The sequence below is a fragment of the Eschrichtius robustus genome, chromosome X, assembly GCF_028021215.1.
Source record: "Eschrichtius robustus isolate mEscRob2 chromosome X, mEscRob2.pri, whole genome shotgun sequence".
Taxonomy (NCBI): domain Eukaryota; kingdom Metazoa; phylum Chordata; class Mammalia; order Artiodactyla; family Eschrichtiidae; genus Eschrichtius; species Eschrichtius robustus.
Window position 1 is genome coordinate 36,260,822 of NC_090845.1, and position 13,106 is coordinate 36,273,927.

The 13,106-nt window shown below is 39.0% G+C and overlaps 1 protein-coding gene across 2 annotated transcripts in view; it reads right to left on the reverse strand.

The window, feature by feature from the left end:
- SRPX (sushi repeat containing protein X-linked) overlaps positions 1-13,106 on the reverse strand; it is a 107,272-nt gene that overhangs the window by 611 nt on the left and 93,555 nt on the right. The gene's annotated exons all lie outside the window — the stretch shown is intronic.

The following is a 13,106-nucleotide window of genomic DNA, read 5'->3' on the forward strand; positions in this document are numbered from 1 at the left end:
ACCAACTAGAGTCCTACAACGACACTGTGTGCAGAGAAAGGCTTAATACCACAAAGGACTGAATTACCTTTTAGACCCTTGCTACTCAAAGTGTGGTACGTGGACCAGGAGCATTGCATGGGAACTTGTTAGCAGTGGAGAACCCCACGCTCCCCTGCAAACCTACTGGATTAGAATCTGTATGATGAGTAAGAAAGGTCCACCGAAGAAGACTGGTATGCACGTGACAGGTTGAGTAGCATGGCTTTAGCTTCTAGTGGCCAGGAAGACTTTAGACCTGCAGTGGTGCTATGTACCAATAGGTGCTCCAAGGCATGTACAACAATGCTATTTTTTGTATTAAACTGGAGTCAACCCCCATTCGCAGACTAGGTTTGCACAACCACATACCCACTAGAGTCACTGGTTGTCAACATTTGGCTCTGTCTGGACACAAGTTTTGGTGTTCACAGTGGCAGGGGGGTGTGCTACTGGCCTCGAGTGGTTGGAGGCCAGGGCTGCTGCCTAACATCCTACAATGCACAGCCCAGCCCTTTCCCCACCAAAGAATGACCAGGCCCCAAATGTCAATAGTGCCAAGGTTGAGAAACCCTGGGCTAGGTGAAGCTGATTGAAATGACATTCCAAACACTGTAGTTCTGGCCCATCCAGCTCCCAACTGCATAGAGGGAATCGAACTGACTCTTCACCCTGGGTTTAAGGACTTGGTTAATTATAATTTTTTTATACCTCAAGTAATTTCAAAAAGCATTTCAATTATAATTTTTTTATACCTCAAGTAATTTCAAAAAGCATTTCAAGTGGTTTCAATGGCCTGGTTTGTTTTTTTTTTTTTTTTCTATTTTACCCCATTAGAATTTAAACTGTAAAAAAGAATGTATTTCAGTACCATGTTTGTTTGCTTTCTCTGGCTTTTTTTTATCTAAACAGATAAGCTGAGCCCAAGGGAAAAAACAAAAAAGAGCACACTCAGCTAAAGTGAACAACAAAATCTGGAGAAGACACTTTCTTATGCCGTTTAAGAGGGAGTTTCAGGGAAGATGGGAATACTTTCTATCTTATCCCAGTGGGAAACTAAATTGCTAATCCACTTCTAGTGAGTAGAAATAAAAGCATTACGGTGTCTGCACTGGTTTCTTGTGGTAAAAAGAGGGGACCTCAAGAAGTGCATTAATGAGTTTGTGAACATGTAAACGTAAAGCATGAAGGTGAGGTGAGAATGGAGAACTAATCTTCTCTGCCTCTTTAAGAAGAGGAATATTTATTTAGAGTTTGGAGGGAGGGGGGAAGTCCTAGGACAGGGGTGACCCAGGAAAACAGAGAAATAGGAAAGTCTGGAGGGAAAAAAAGGCTACGCAACATTGTGGCGGCTGGAACCTGTGGGAAAGGAACTGGAGCGTGGGGTGGTCCAGTACTTAAGTTAGGATAGAAATCCCCCCATGGTGCCATCATCTACCACACACAGTCCTCCTGTGAGCCTTGTGCCTTGACTAACAAAATATTATGAGGGAAAACTGCCATGAGAGGAGATGAGTGGTCAGAGCAGCGGGCTACCAACAGGTACAGAAATGCATCCGCCACGGCTAAGCGACCACAGAAATTCAGGGGATGGATACACACCCTACAGGATGAGAGGTGGTACCAGCAATAGTTCAGAGTTACACAAATGTCAGACTGAAATGAACTCCTGGAGAATCTTCTAGAGAACTAGACAAAAAAATACAACCCCCCCCCCCCTCCTGCCATGGACACACCAAATCTACAACTACATATGGAACAATTTTCTCTGCCAGAAAGCGAAAAACTAGGATCATGACTCTTGCATATCAGGCAAGTGAGAAGGGAATCACACCAAAGTGGGTAGAAGAGGCTGAGACACAGTCTTGTCCAAAATCCTAGCAATACATCCAGCCCCAGTCAGTCACTGCCCCCACCCATGTGGAGGGAACTGGAAACCTGGAGCTTCTCCCTGAGGAGCAAAGGGTTCCAATCCCACATCAGGCACTCCAGCTTTTAAGACCCGCACCTGAGAGACAAACCCCAAAATATCTCACTTTGAAAACCAATAGGGCTCACACCACGAGATCTGCTGGGCTGTCGCAAACTCAGAAACACCCCAAGACACAGTGCAGAAGCATCCGTTTGAAAAGTACCCACACTTTATGTGAATAGGCTCATTTAATAACCTTAAAGCATCAGACTGAGGGGCAGGGGTGTGCCAGTGGAAGCAATTTTCAAACTCTCGCTCCACCTTGCTAAAGCCAGCAGAAACCATCTCTTATCTCTTCTTTTCCAGCAGGTTGCCATCTTTACGTTCCATCTAGCAGAGACATCTTCTTGCATTCCTTCTGCCTTGCTAAAGCCAGCAGCACCTTACATCTCTCTCTCTCTCTCTTGCCTGGCTCCGGTGGCCAACAGGCCTTAATGCTTGCAGACCCTCAGGACTGTATCTACTTGCTAAGCTGCTGCCTGAGGGTCTGCCTTCCAATCAGCCTGAATCTAGGTGCTGACTGATCCTCTCCATTGGAGCACTAACAGGTCTTGGCTCACCCTGAAACTCTGGGAGCTAATTAAAAATAAAATAAGCTATATAGACAATCACAAAGGTCTGAGAGACAAGAGTTAGGGCAGGGTTAAATAATAAGTTTCATCTCCTACCTGAGGCCACTCCTTCAAGACTAGAAGCAGCTGTTGCATATTCTAATGCATAGAAACCAACAGAAAGCCAAGTAAAATGAAAAAACAGACGAATATGTTCTTCTATATATAAAATAGATAAACATAACCAACAAGGACCTAGTGTATAGCACAGGGAACTCTACTGAATATTCTGATAACCTCTATGAGAAAAGAATCTAAAACAGAATGTATATATACACACACATACACACATATATATAAATATAAAACTGAATCACTTAGCTGTACACCTGGAAACTAACATAACATTGTAAATCAACTATACTCCAATAAAATTAAAATGTAAAAAGATAAGGCGATTGTCAAAAAAAACTTAAAAACTCAGGCCAAAATTCAAGCCCCCCCCCCCCCACCAAAATTAAGAAGGTCAAGATGGTGACAGCACACCACTAAACCAAACACAAGACCCTTTTCAGTGTGGGACCTGTGTGCTTGCACAGGTCACACACCCATGAAACCAGCCCTGGGTCTACAGGTCCACCAAATCTTTCCAAACAATGAAACCATGCTAAGCCAACCTCAAGTTCCAGGATATGACAGTCAAGGAATAGCTAATTACAATTCCTAATGCAATGAGATGTCTTTCTATTACCAATTCACTCTCAGCAAAATAAATGCATATCAAGTAAAATAGATTAAAAGGGACCTACTGTATAGCACAAGGAACTATACTGAATATCTTGTAGTGACCTATAATGGAAAAGGAAAGAACAGAAAAACCTCAGGAAAAAAACTTAACGAAACAAAGATAGGTAATTTACCTGATAAAGAGTTAAAAGTAATGGTTATAAAGATGCTCACCAAACTCAGAAGAATGGGTGAACATGGTGAACTTCAAAGAGATAGAAAATATAAAAAAGTACCAAAGAGAAGTCACAGAGCTGAAGAATACAGTAAAGTGAAAAATACGCTAGAGGGGTTCAAGGGCAGGTGAAGCAGTAGAAAGTACTGTCAAACTCAAAGACAAGGCAGTGGAACTCACCCAGAGAGCTAAAAGAAAAAAGAATCTTTTTTTTTTTTTCCATTAAGATAACTTAAGAGATTTCTGGGACACTATCGAGCACACTAACATTCACAGTATAGGGATCCTAGCAGGAGAAGAGACAAAGAAGCAGAAAACTTATTTTAAGAAGTAACAGCTGAAACCTTCCCTAACCTGGGGAGAAAAACAGACATCCGGATGCAGGAAGCCAAGAGAGTTCCAAAAAAGAGGAACCTAAACAAACCCATACCAAGACACATTATAATCAAAATATAAAAAGCTTAAAGTCATGGAGAGAATCTAATGAGAAAAACCAGAATATTACATACAAGAGAATCCCATAAAAATATCAGATTTTTCAGCAGAAATGTAGCAGGCCAGAGGGAGTGAAACAATTTATTCCCCTGAAAGATAAAAGCTTATAACCAAGAATATATTATACTACCCAACAAAATCATTCAGAATTGGAGAGATGAAGAGTTTTGCAGACAAGCAAAAGCTAAGGGGAAGGCCACCAATAAACCAGCCTTACAAGAAATGTTAAAGGGACTTCTTTAAGCTGAAAAGGGCACTCATTAGTAATAAAAAATATCACAGTATAAATCTCACTGTTAAAAGATAGGTATACTATGACAAAGGAGGCAAGAATATACAATGGAGCAAAGACAGGCTCTTCAATAAATGGTGCTGGGAAAACTGTACTGCTACACGTAAGACAGGAAAATTAGAACATTCTCTAACACCATATACAAAAATAAACTCAAAATGGATTAAAGACCGAAAGGTAAGAACAAATCCTATAAAACTCCTAGAGGAGAACACTAGGGAGAATACTCCTAGGGAAAACACTGTGACATAAATCGCAGCAATATGTTTTTGGATTTGTCTCCTAGAGTAATGGAAATAAACATAACCAAATATGACCTAATTAAACTTAAAACCTTTTGCACAGCAAAGAAAACCACAAACAAAATGAAAAGACAACTTATGGACTGGGAGAAAATATTTACAAACAATGCAACCGACGAAAGGTTAATATCCGAAACATACAAACACCTCATACAACACATTATCAAAAAAGACAACCCAATATCCCTGCCCAATGGGCAGGATACCTAAAGAGACAATTCTCCGAAGAAGACATACAGATGGCCAACAGACACATGAAAAGATGATCAGTATCGCTAATTATTAGAGAAATGCAAATCAAATCTACAAAGGAGTTCTCACACCAGTCAGAACAGCCATCATCAGAAAGTCTACAAATTTTGGGGACATTACAGACACATTCACTCTCTAATTGTGGCGATGGTTTTATGGGTGTATACATACGTCAAATCTTATCACACTATGCTTTAAGTATGTACAGTTCATTGTATGTCAATTGTACCCTACAATCTATAAAACTCTTAGGCCATGATTTAGCAAATTTCTTAAAATATCAAATGTATTGAAGATGAACAGTATGAAGAAATGCAAATGATAATGGCCAGTATTCTCCAGTTATACTAAGTAAAATAAATATGAATATTATTTTCTCAAAAAAAAGTCTACAAATAATAAATGCTGGAGAGGGTATGGAGAAAAGGGAACCCTGCTACACTGTTGGTGGGAATGTAAATTGGTGCAGCCACTATGTAAAACAGTACAGAGGTTACGTAAAAAGCTAAAAATAGAGTTATCATATGATCTTACAATCCCAATCCTAGGCATATCTCTGGAGAAAACTTTAAGCTCACCTCATCTCACGAAAACACCAAAATCACAACTGCTGAACAACCATCAACAAAAAAAACACTGGAACCTACCAAAAAAGATATTTTACGTTCAAAGGCAATGAAGAAATGACAACTGAACAGTAACAGGGGTGGCTTTGCGACATAATCAAATCACATACCCGCCAGGTGGGTGAACCACAAACTGGAAAATAACTATATTGCAGAGTTTCTCCCAAAAAACGTGAGAGTCCTGAGCCCTACATCAGGCTCCCCAGCTTGAGGGTCTGACATCAGGAGGAAGAAGCCCCAGCGCATTTGGCTTTGAAGGCCAGTGGGGCTTGAGTGCAGTAGCTCCACAGGACTGGGGAAAAGAGAGACTCCACCCTTGGAGGGCACACACAAGGTTTCACGTACACTGCGACCCAGCAGAAAGCAGGAACTCCATATAAGCCTGGGCTGTACCTACCTACAAATCTTGGAGGGTCTCCTGGGGAGGTGGGGATCAGCTGTGGCTCACTGCGGGGGCAGGGGGGACCAAGGATACTGGTGGCAGAGGCTCCAGAGAATACCGTCAGTGTGAGCTCTCCTAGAGGTCGCAATTTTGGCATCAGGACCTGGCCCCTCTCAACAGCCTTCAGGCTCCAGTGCTGGGACGCCTCAGGCCAAACCAACCAGCAGAGGGGGAATACAGTGCTACCCATCAGCAGAGAGGCTGCCTAAAGTCGTCCCCAGCCAACAGCCACCAATAAACACACCCCTTGACATGGCTCTGCCCCCCAGAGGGACAAGACCCAGCTCCACCGCCCCCCCCTCCCCGTGTTCAGGCACCAGTCCCTCACAGCAGGAAGCCTGCACAAGCCCCAGGACCAAACTCACCCACCAGAAGCAAAGGGAGCAGGCACCAGAAGCAAAAAGGAGCTACAATCCTGCAGCCAGTGGAAAGGAGACCAAAAACACAGAAAGTTATAAAAAATGAGATGGCAGAGAAATGTTCCAGACGAAGGAACATGATAAAAACCCACAAGAACAAGTAAATAACTGTAGATTGGCAACCTACCTGAAAAAATGATAGTAAAGATGATCCAAGATCTCAGAAAAAGAATGGAGGCACAGATCAAGAAGATACAAGAGATGTTTAACAAAGAGCTAGAAGATTTAAAGAACAAACAGATGAACAATACAACTGGAATGAAACATATACTAGAAGAAATCAATAGCAGAATAATTGAGGCAGAAGAACGAATAAGTGAGCTGGAAGACAGAATGGTGGAAATCACTGTCATGAAACGGAATTAAAAAAATGAAAAGAAATGAGGACAGTCTAAGAGACTAAAGCAACTAGAGGAAGAAGAACAAACAAAACCCAAAATTGGTAGAAGGAAAGAAATCATAAAGATCAGAGCAGAAATCAATGAAATAGAGATGAAGAAAACAAAAGAAAAGATAAAACTAAAAAGCTGACTCTTTGAAAACATAAACAAAATTGATAAACCTTTAGCAAAACTCATGAAGGACAAAAGCGAGAGGACTGGAATCAATAAAATTCGAAATGAAAGGAGAAGTTACAATGGACACCACAGAAATACAAAGGATCATAAGAGACTACTACAAGCAACTATATGCCAATAAAATGGACAACCTAGAAGAAATGGACAATTTCTTAGAAAGGTACAACCTTCCAAGACTGAAACAGGAAGAAATAGAAAATATGAATAGAGCAATCACAAGTACTGAAATCGAAACAGTGATTTAAAAACTTCCAAACAAAAGTCCAGGACCAGATGGCTTCACAGGCGAATTCTGTCACCTATTCTTCTGAAACTATTCCAAAAATTGCAGAGGAAGGAACACACTCCCAAGCCCATTCTATGAGGCCACCATCACCCTGATACTAAAACTAGACAAAGATACCACAAAAAAAGAAAGTTACAAGCCAATATCACTGATGAACATGGACGGAAAAGTCATCAACAAAATACTAGCAAACTGAATCCAACAATATATTAAAATGATCATACACCATGATCAAGTGGGGTTTATCTCAGGGATGCAAGGATAAGGATTCTTTCACATCTGCAAATCAGTGTGATGCACCACATTGACAAATTCAAAAATAAAAACCATATGATCATCTCAATAGATGCAGAAAAAGCTTTTGACAAAATTCAACACCCATTTATGATAAAATCTCTCCAGAAAGGGGGCATAGGGGAAACACACTTCAACATTATAAAAGGCCATATACGACAAACCTACAGTTAACATCATTCTCAACAGTGAAAAGCTGAAAACATTTCCTCTAAGATCAGGAACAAGACAAGGATGCGCACTGTCATCACTTTTATTCAACAGTTTTGGGAGTCCTAGCCACAGCAATCAGAGAAGAAATACAAGGAGTCCAAACTGGAAAAGAAGAAGTAAAACTGTCACTGTTTCCAGATAACATGATTCTATACATAGAAAATCCTAAAGATTCTACCAGAAAACTACTAGAGCTCATCAATGAATTCAGTAAAGTTGCAGGATACTGAATACACAGAAATCTCTTACATCCCTATACACTAACAACGAAAGATCAGAAAGAGAAATTAAGGACACAATCCCATTTACCATCACATCAAGAAGAATAAAATACCTAGGAATAAACAGACCTGTACTCCGAAAACTTAAGACACTGATGAAAGAAACCAAAGATGACACAAATGGATGGAAGGATATACCATGTTCTTGGATTAGAAGAATCGATATTGTCAAAATGACTATACTACCCAAGGCAATCTACAGGTGCAATGCAATCCCTATCAAATTACCAGTGGCATTTTTCACAGAATTAGAACCAAAAAAAAACTTAAAATTTGCATGGAGACATAAAAGACCTCGAACAGCCAAAGCAATCTTGAGAAAGAAAAACAGAGCTGGAGGAGTCAGGCTCCCTGACTTCAGACTACAATATAAAGCTACAGTCATCAAAACAGTATGGTACTGGCGCAAAAACAGAAATATAGATCAATGGAACAGGATAGAGAGCCCAGAGATAAACCCATGCACCTGTGGTCAGTTACTATATGACAAAGGAGGCAAGAATATACAATGGAGAAAAGACAGTCTCTTCAACAGTGGTGCTGGGAAAACTGGTCAGCCACATGCAAGAGAATGAAATTAGAACATTCTGTAACACCATACACAGAAATAAACTCAAAATGGATCAAAGACCTAAATGTAAGGCCAGATACTTTAAAACTCTTAGACTAACATATAGGTAGAACACTCACTCTTTGACATAAATCACAGCAATATCTTTTATGATCCACCTCCTACAGTAATGAGAAAAAAAACAAAAACAAACAAATGGGACCTAATTAAACTTAAAAGTTTCTGCACAGCAAAGGAAACCATAAACAAAATGAAAAGACAACCCACAGAATGGGAGAAAATATTTGCAAAAGAAGTGACCAACAAGGGATTAACTTCCAAAATATACAAATATCTCATGAAGCTCTATATCAAAAAAACCCAGACAGCTCAATCAAAAAATGGGCAAAAGATCTAAATAGACATTTCTCCAAAGAAACATACAAATGGCCAAAAAGTACCTGAAAAGATAATCACTATCACTAATTATCAGAGAAGTGCAAATCAAAACTACATTGAGATGTCACCTCACACCGGTCAAAAAGGCCATCATCAAAAATCTACGAACAATAAATGCTGGAGAGGGTGTAGAGAAAAGGGAACCCTCTTGCACTGTTGTTGGGAATGTAAACTGGTACAGCCACTATGGAGAATAGTATGGAAGTTCCTTAAAAAACTAAAAATAGAACTACCATATGACCCAGCAATTCCACTCCTGGGCATATACCCAGAGGAAACCATAATTCAAAAAGATACATGAGGGCTTCCCTGGTGGCGTAGTGGTTGAGAATCTGCCTGCCAATGCAGGGGACACGGGTTCGAGCCCTGGTCTGGGAAGATCCCACATGCCGCGGAGCAACTAGGCCCGTGAGCCACAACTACTGAGCCTGCGCGTCTGGAGCCCGTGCTCCGCAACAAGAGAGGCCGCGACAGTGAGAGGCCCGCGCACCGCGATGAAGAGTGGCCCCCGCTTGCCGCAACTAGAGAAAGCCCTCGCACAGAAACGAAGACCCAACAAAGCCATAAATAAATAAATAAATAAAATAAAATAAAAAAAAGATACATGCACCCCAATGTTCATTGCAGCACTATTTACGATAGCCAAGGCATGGAAGCAACCTAAGTGTCCATGAACAGAGGAATGGATAAAGAAGATATGGTACATATATACAAAGGAATATTACTCAGCCATGAAAAAGAATGAAATAATGCCATTTGCAGCAACATGGATGGACCTAGAGGATTATTATACTAAGTGAAGTAAGTCAGAGAAAGACAAATATCATATGATATCACTCATATGTAGAATCTAATTTTTGAAAAATGATACAAATGAACTTATTTACAAGAGAAACAGACTTACAGATATTGAAAACAAACTTATTGTTACCAAAGGTGAAGTGTGGGGGGGAGGGATAAATCAGGAGCTTGGGATCAATATATACACACTCTTATATATAAGATATATAATCAACAAGGACCTACTGTATAACACAGGGAACTCTACTCAATATTCTGTGATAACCTCTATGAGAAAAGAATCTTAAAAAGAATGAATATATGTATAAGTGAATCAGTTTACTGTACACCTGAAACTAACATGACATTGTAAATCAACTATATTCCAATAAAATAAAAAAAAAGAAAACATGCATGCACCCCACTGTTCAAAGCAGCACTATTTTACAATAGCCAAGACATGGAAGCAACCTAAGTGTCCATTGACAGATAAATGGATAAAGAAGATGTGGTACACGTATACAATGGAATATTACTCAGCCATAAAAAAGAATGAAATAATGCCATTTGCAGCAATATGGATGGACTTAGAAATTATCGTATTAAGTGAAGAAAGACAAAGGAGGACAAATATCATATGACATCACTTATATATAGAATCTAAAAAAATGATATAAATGAACTTATTTTTACAAAACAGAAATAGACTCACAGACATAGAAAACAAACATGGTTACCAAAGGGGATAGTAGGGGGTGGGGGGGAGGGGGAGAAATTAGGAGTTTTGGATCAACACATACACACTACTATATATAAAATAGATCGAAACAACAAGGACCTACTGTACAGCACAGGGTACCATATTCAATATCTTATAATAACCTATAATGGAAAAGAATCTGAAAAAGAATACATATATATATGTATAACTGTATGACTTTGTTGTACACCTCAAACTAACAAAATTGTCAATTAACTACTTCAATTTAAAAATGGTTAAAATAAAAAGATTTTTAATTTTAAAGGTAGATATATTAGTAAAAGTAGTGGATTTATAAAGGTTAAAAGACAAAAGTGGTAAAATAACTACAATAACTGCTTAAGGGATACACAGGATTAAAAGATATAAAATGTGACATCAAAAACAAAACGTGTGTGGAGCTTGAGGATGCCTTCAAACTTAAGTTGTTATATTTATAATGGTCCATTTTAAGTTGATAAGTTAAATGTAAGCTTCATGGTGACCACAAACCAGAAACCTATAATAGATACACAAAAGATAATGAGAAAGGAATCTAAGCATACCACTAAATTCATCAAATCACACAGGAAGAGAATAGAGAAGAACGTAACAGAGGAACTATAAAACAGCCAAAAAACAATTAACAAGATGGCAGTAAGTATCTACCTATCAATAATTTAAGTGGACTAAATCCTCTAATCAAAAGAAAGAGTAGCTGAATGGATAAAAAAAAAAGGCAAAAAACACCTATCTATATGCTGCCTACAAGGGACTCACTTCAGATGTAAAGACGCACACAAAGTGAAAGAATGGAAAAATATATTCTATGCAAATGGAAACCAAAAGTAAGCTGGATCACTGTTCTTGTATCAGACAAAATAGACTTTAAAACAATCAGACAAAAGGGTGTAATATAATATTTGTAAATATATATGCAACCCACATAGGAGCACTTAAATGTATAAAGCAAATATTAACAGACCTAAAAGGGAAATAGTAGGACAATGATAGTAGGGGACTTTAATATCCAGCTTACAACAATGGATAGATCATCCAAACAGAAAATCAGTAATGAAACAGCCTTTAACACATTATACCACATAGGTTTAAAGAGATACATACAGAACACCCCATCCAAAGCAATAGAATATATAGTCTTCACGTGCACATGGAACATTCTCTGGGATAGCTCACATTAGGCTATAAAACAAGTCTTAATTTAAAATGATTGAAATCACATCAAGCATCTTTTAAGATAATAATGTATGAAGGGCTTCCCTGGTGGTGCAGTGGTTGAGAGTCTGCCTGCCAATGCAGGGGACACGGGTTCGAGCCCTGGTCTGGGAAGATCCCACATGCCGCAGAGCAACTGGGCCTGTGAGCCACAACTACTGAGCCTGCGCGTCTGGAGCCTGTGCTCCGCAACGAGAGAGGCCGCGATAGTGAGAGGCCCGCGCACCACGATGAAGAGTGGCCCCCGCTTGCCGCAACTAGAGAAAGCCCTCGCACAGAAACGAAGACCCAACACAGCCATAAATAAATAAATAAAATTTAAAAAAAATAATGTATGAAACTAGAAATCAAATATAGGAAGAAAACTGGAAACATTCATAAATAACGTGGAGATTAAACAATGTGTTACTGGACAATCAGTGGGTCAAAGATAAGTCAGAAAAATACCTTCAGTCAAATGAACATGGAAATAAAACATAACAAAACTTATATGAGATGCAGCAAAAGCAGTTCTAAGAGAGAAGTTCAGGGCAATAAATACTTATCAAGAAACAAAAATCTCAAAACAACCTAACTTTACAACTGAAAGAACTAGAAAACAAAGCCCAAAGTTAGTAGAAGTTAGGAAATAATAAGGATCAGAGCAGAAATAAATGAAGGAGAGACTAAAAGGATAATAGAAAAGACCAATGAAGCAAGAGCTGGTTCTTTGAAAAGGTGAAATTGATAAACCTTTAGCTACACTCACCAAGACAGAGAGGGCTCAAATAAAAATCAGAAATGAAAGAAGAGACATTACAACTGATACCACAGCTATACAAAGGATAAGAGACTATTACAAACAATTATATGCCAACAAATTTGACAGCCTAGAAGCAGCAGATAAATTCCTAGAAAAATACAACCTTCCAAGACTGAATCATGAAGAAATAGAAAATCTGAACAAATTACTATTAAGGAGATTGAATCAGTAATCAAAAACCTCCCAGCAAACAAAAGTCTAGGACCAGATGGTTTCACTGGTGAATTCTACCAAACACTCAAAGAAGAATTAATTCTACCAAACATTCAAAGAAGAATTAATACTAATCCTTCTCAAACTCTTCCAAAAACTAGAAGAGGAGGTAACATTTCAAAATTCATTTTACAAAGCCACCATTAGCTGGTAACCAAAACCAGACAGGGACACAAGAAAATTACATGCCAATATCCCTGGTGAACACAGATGCAAAAATCTTCAACAAAATATTCGTAAACAGAATTCAACATACATTAAAAGGATCATACAAGTGAGATTTATTCCAGAGATGCAAAGATGGTTCAACATCTACAAATCACCATGTTATACCATGTTAACAAA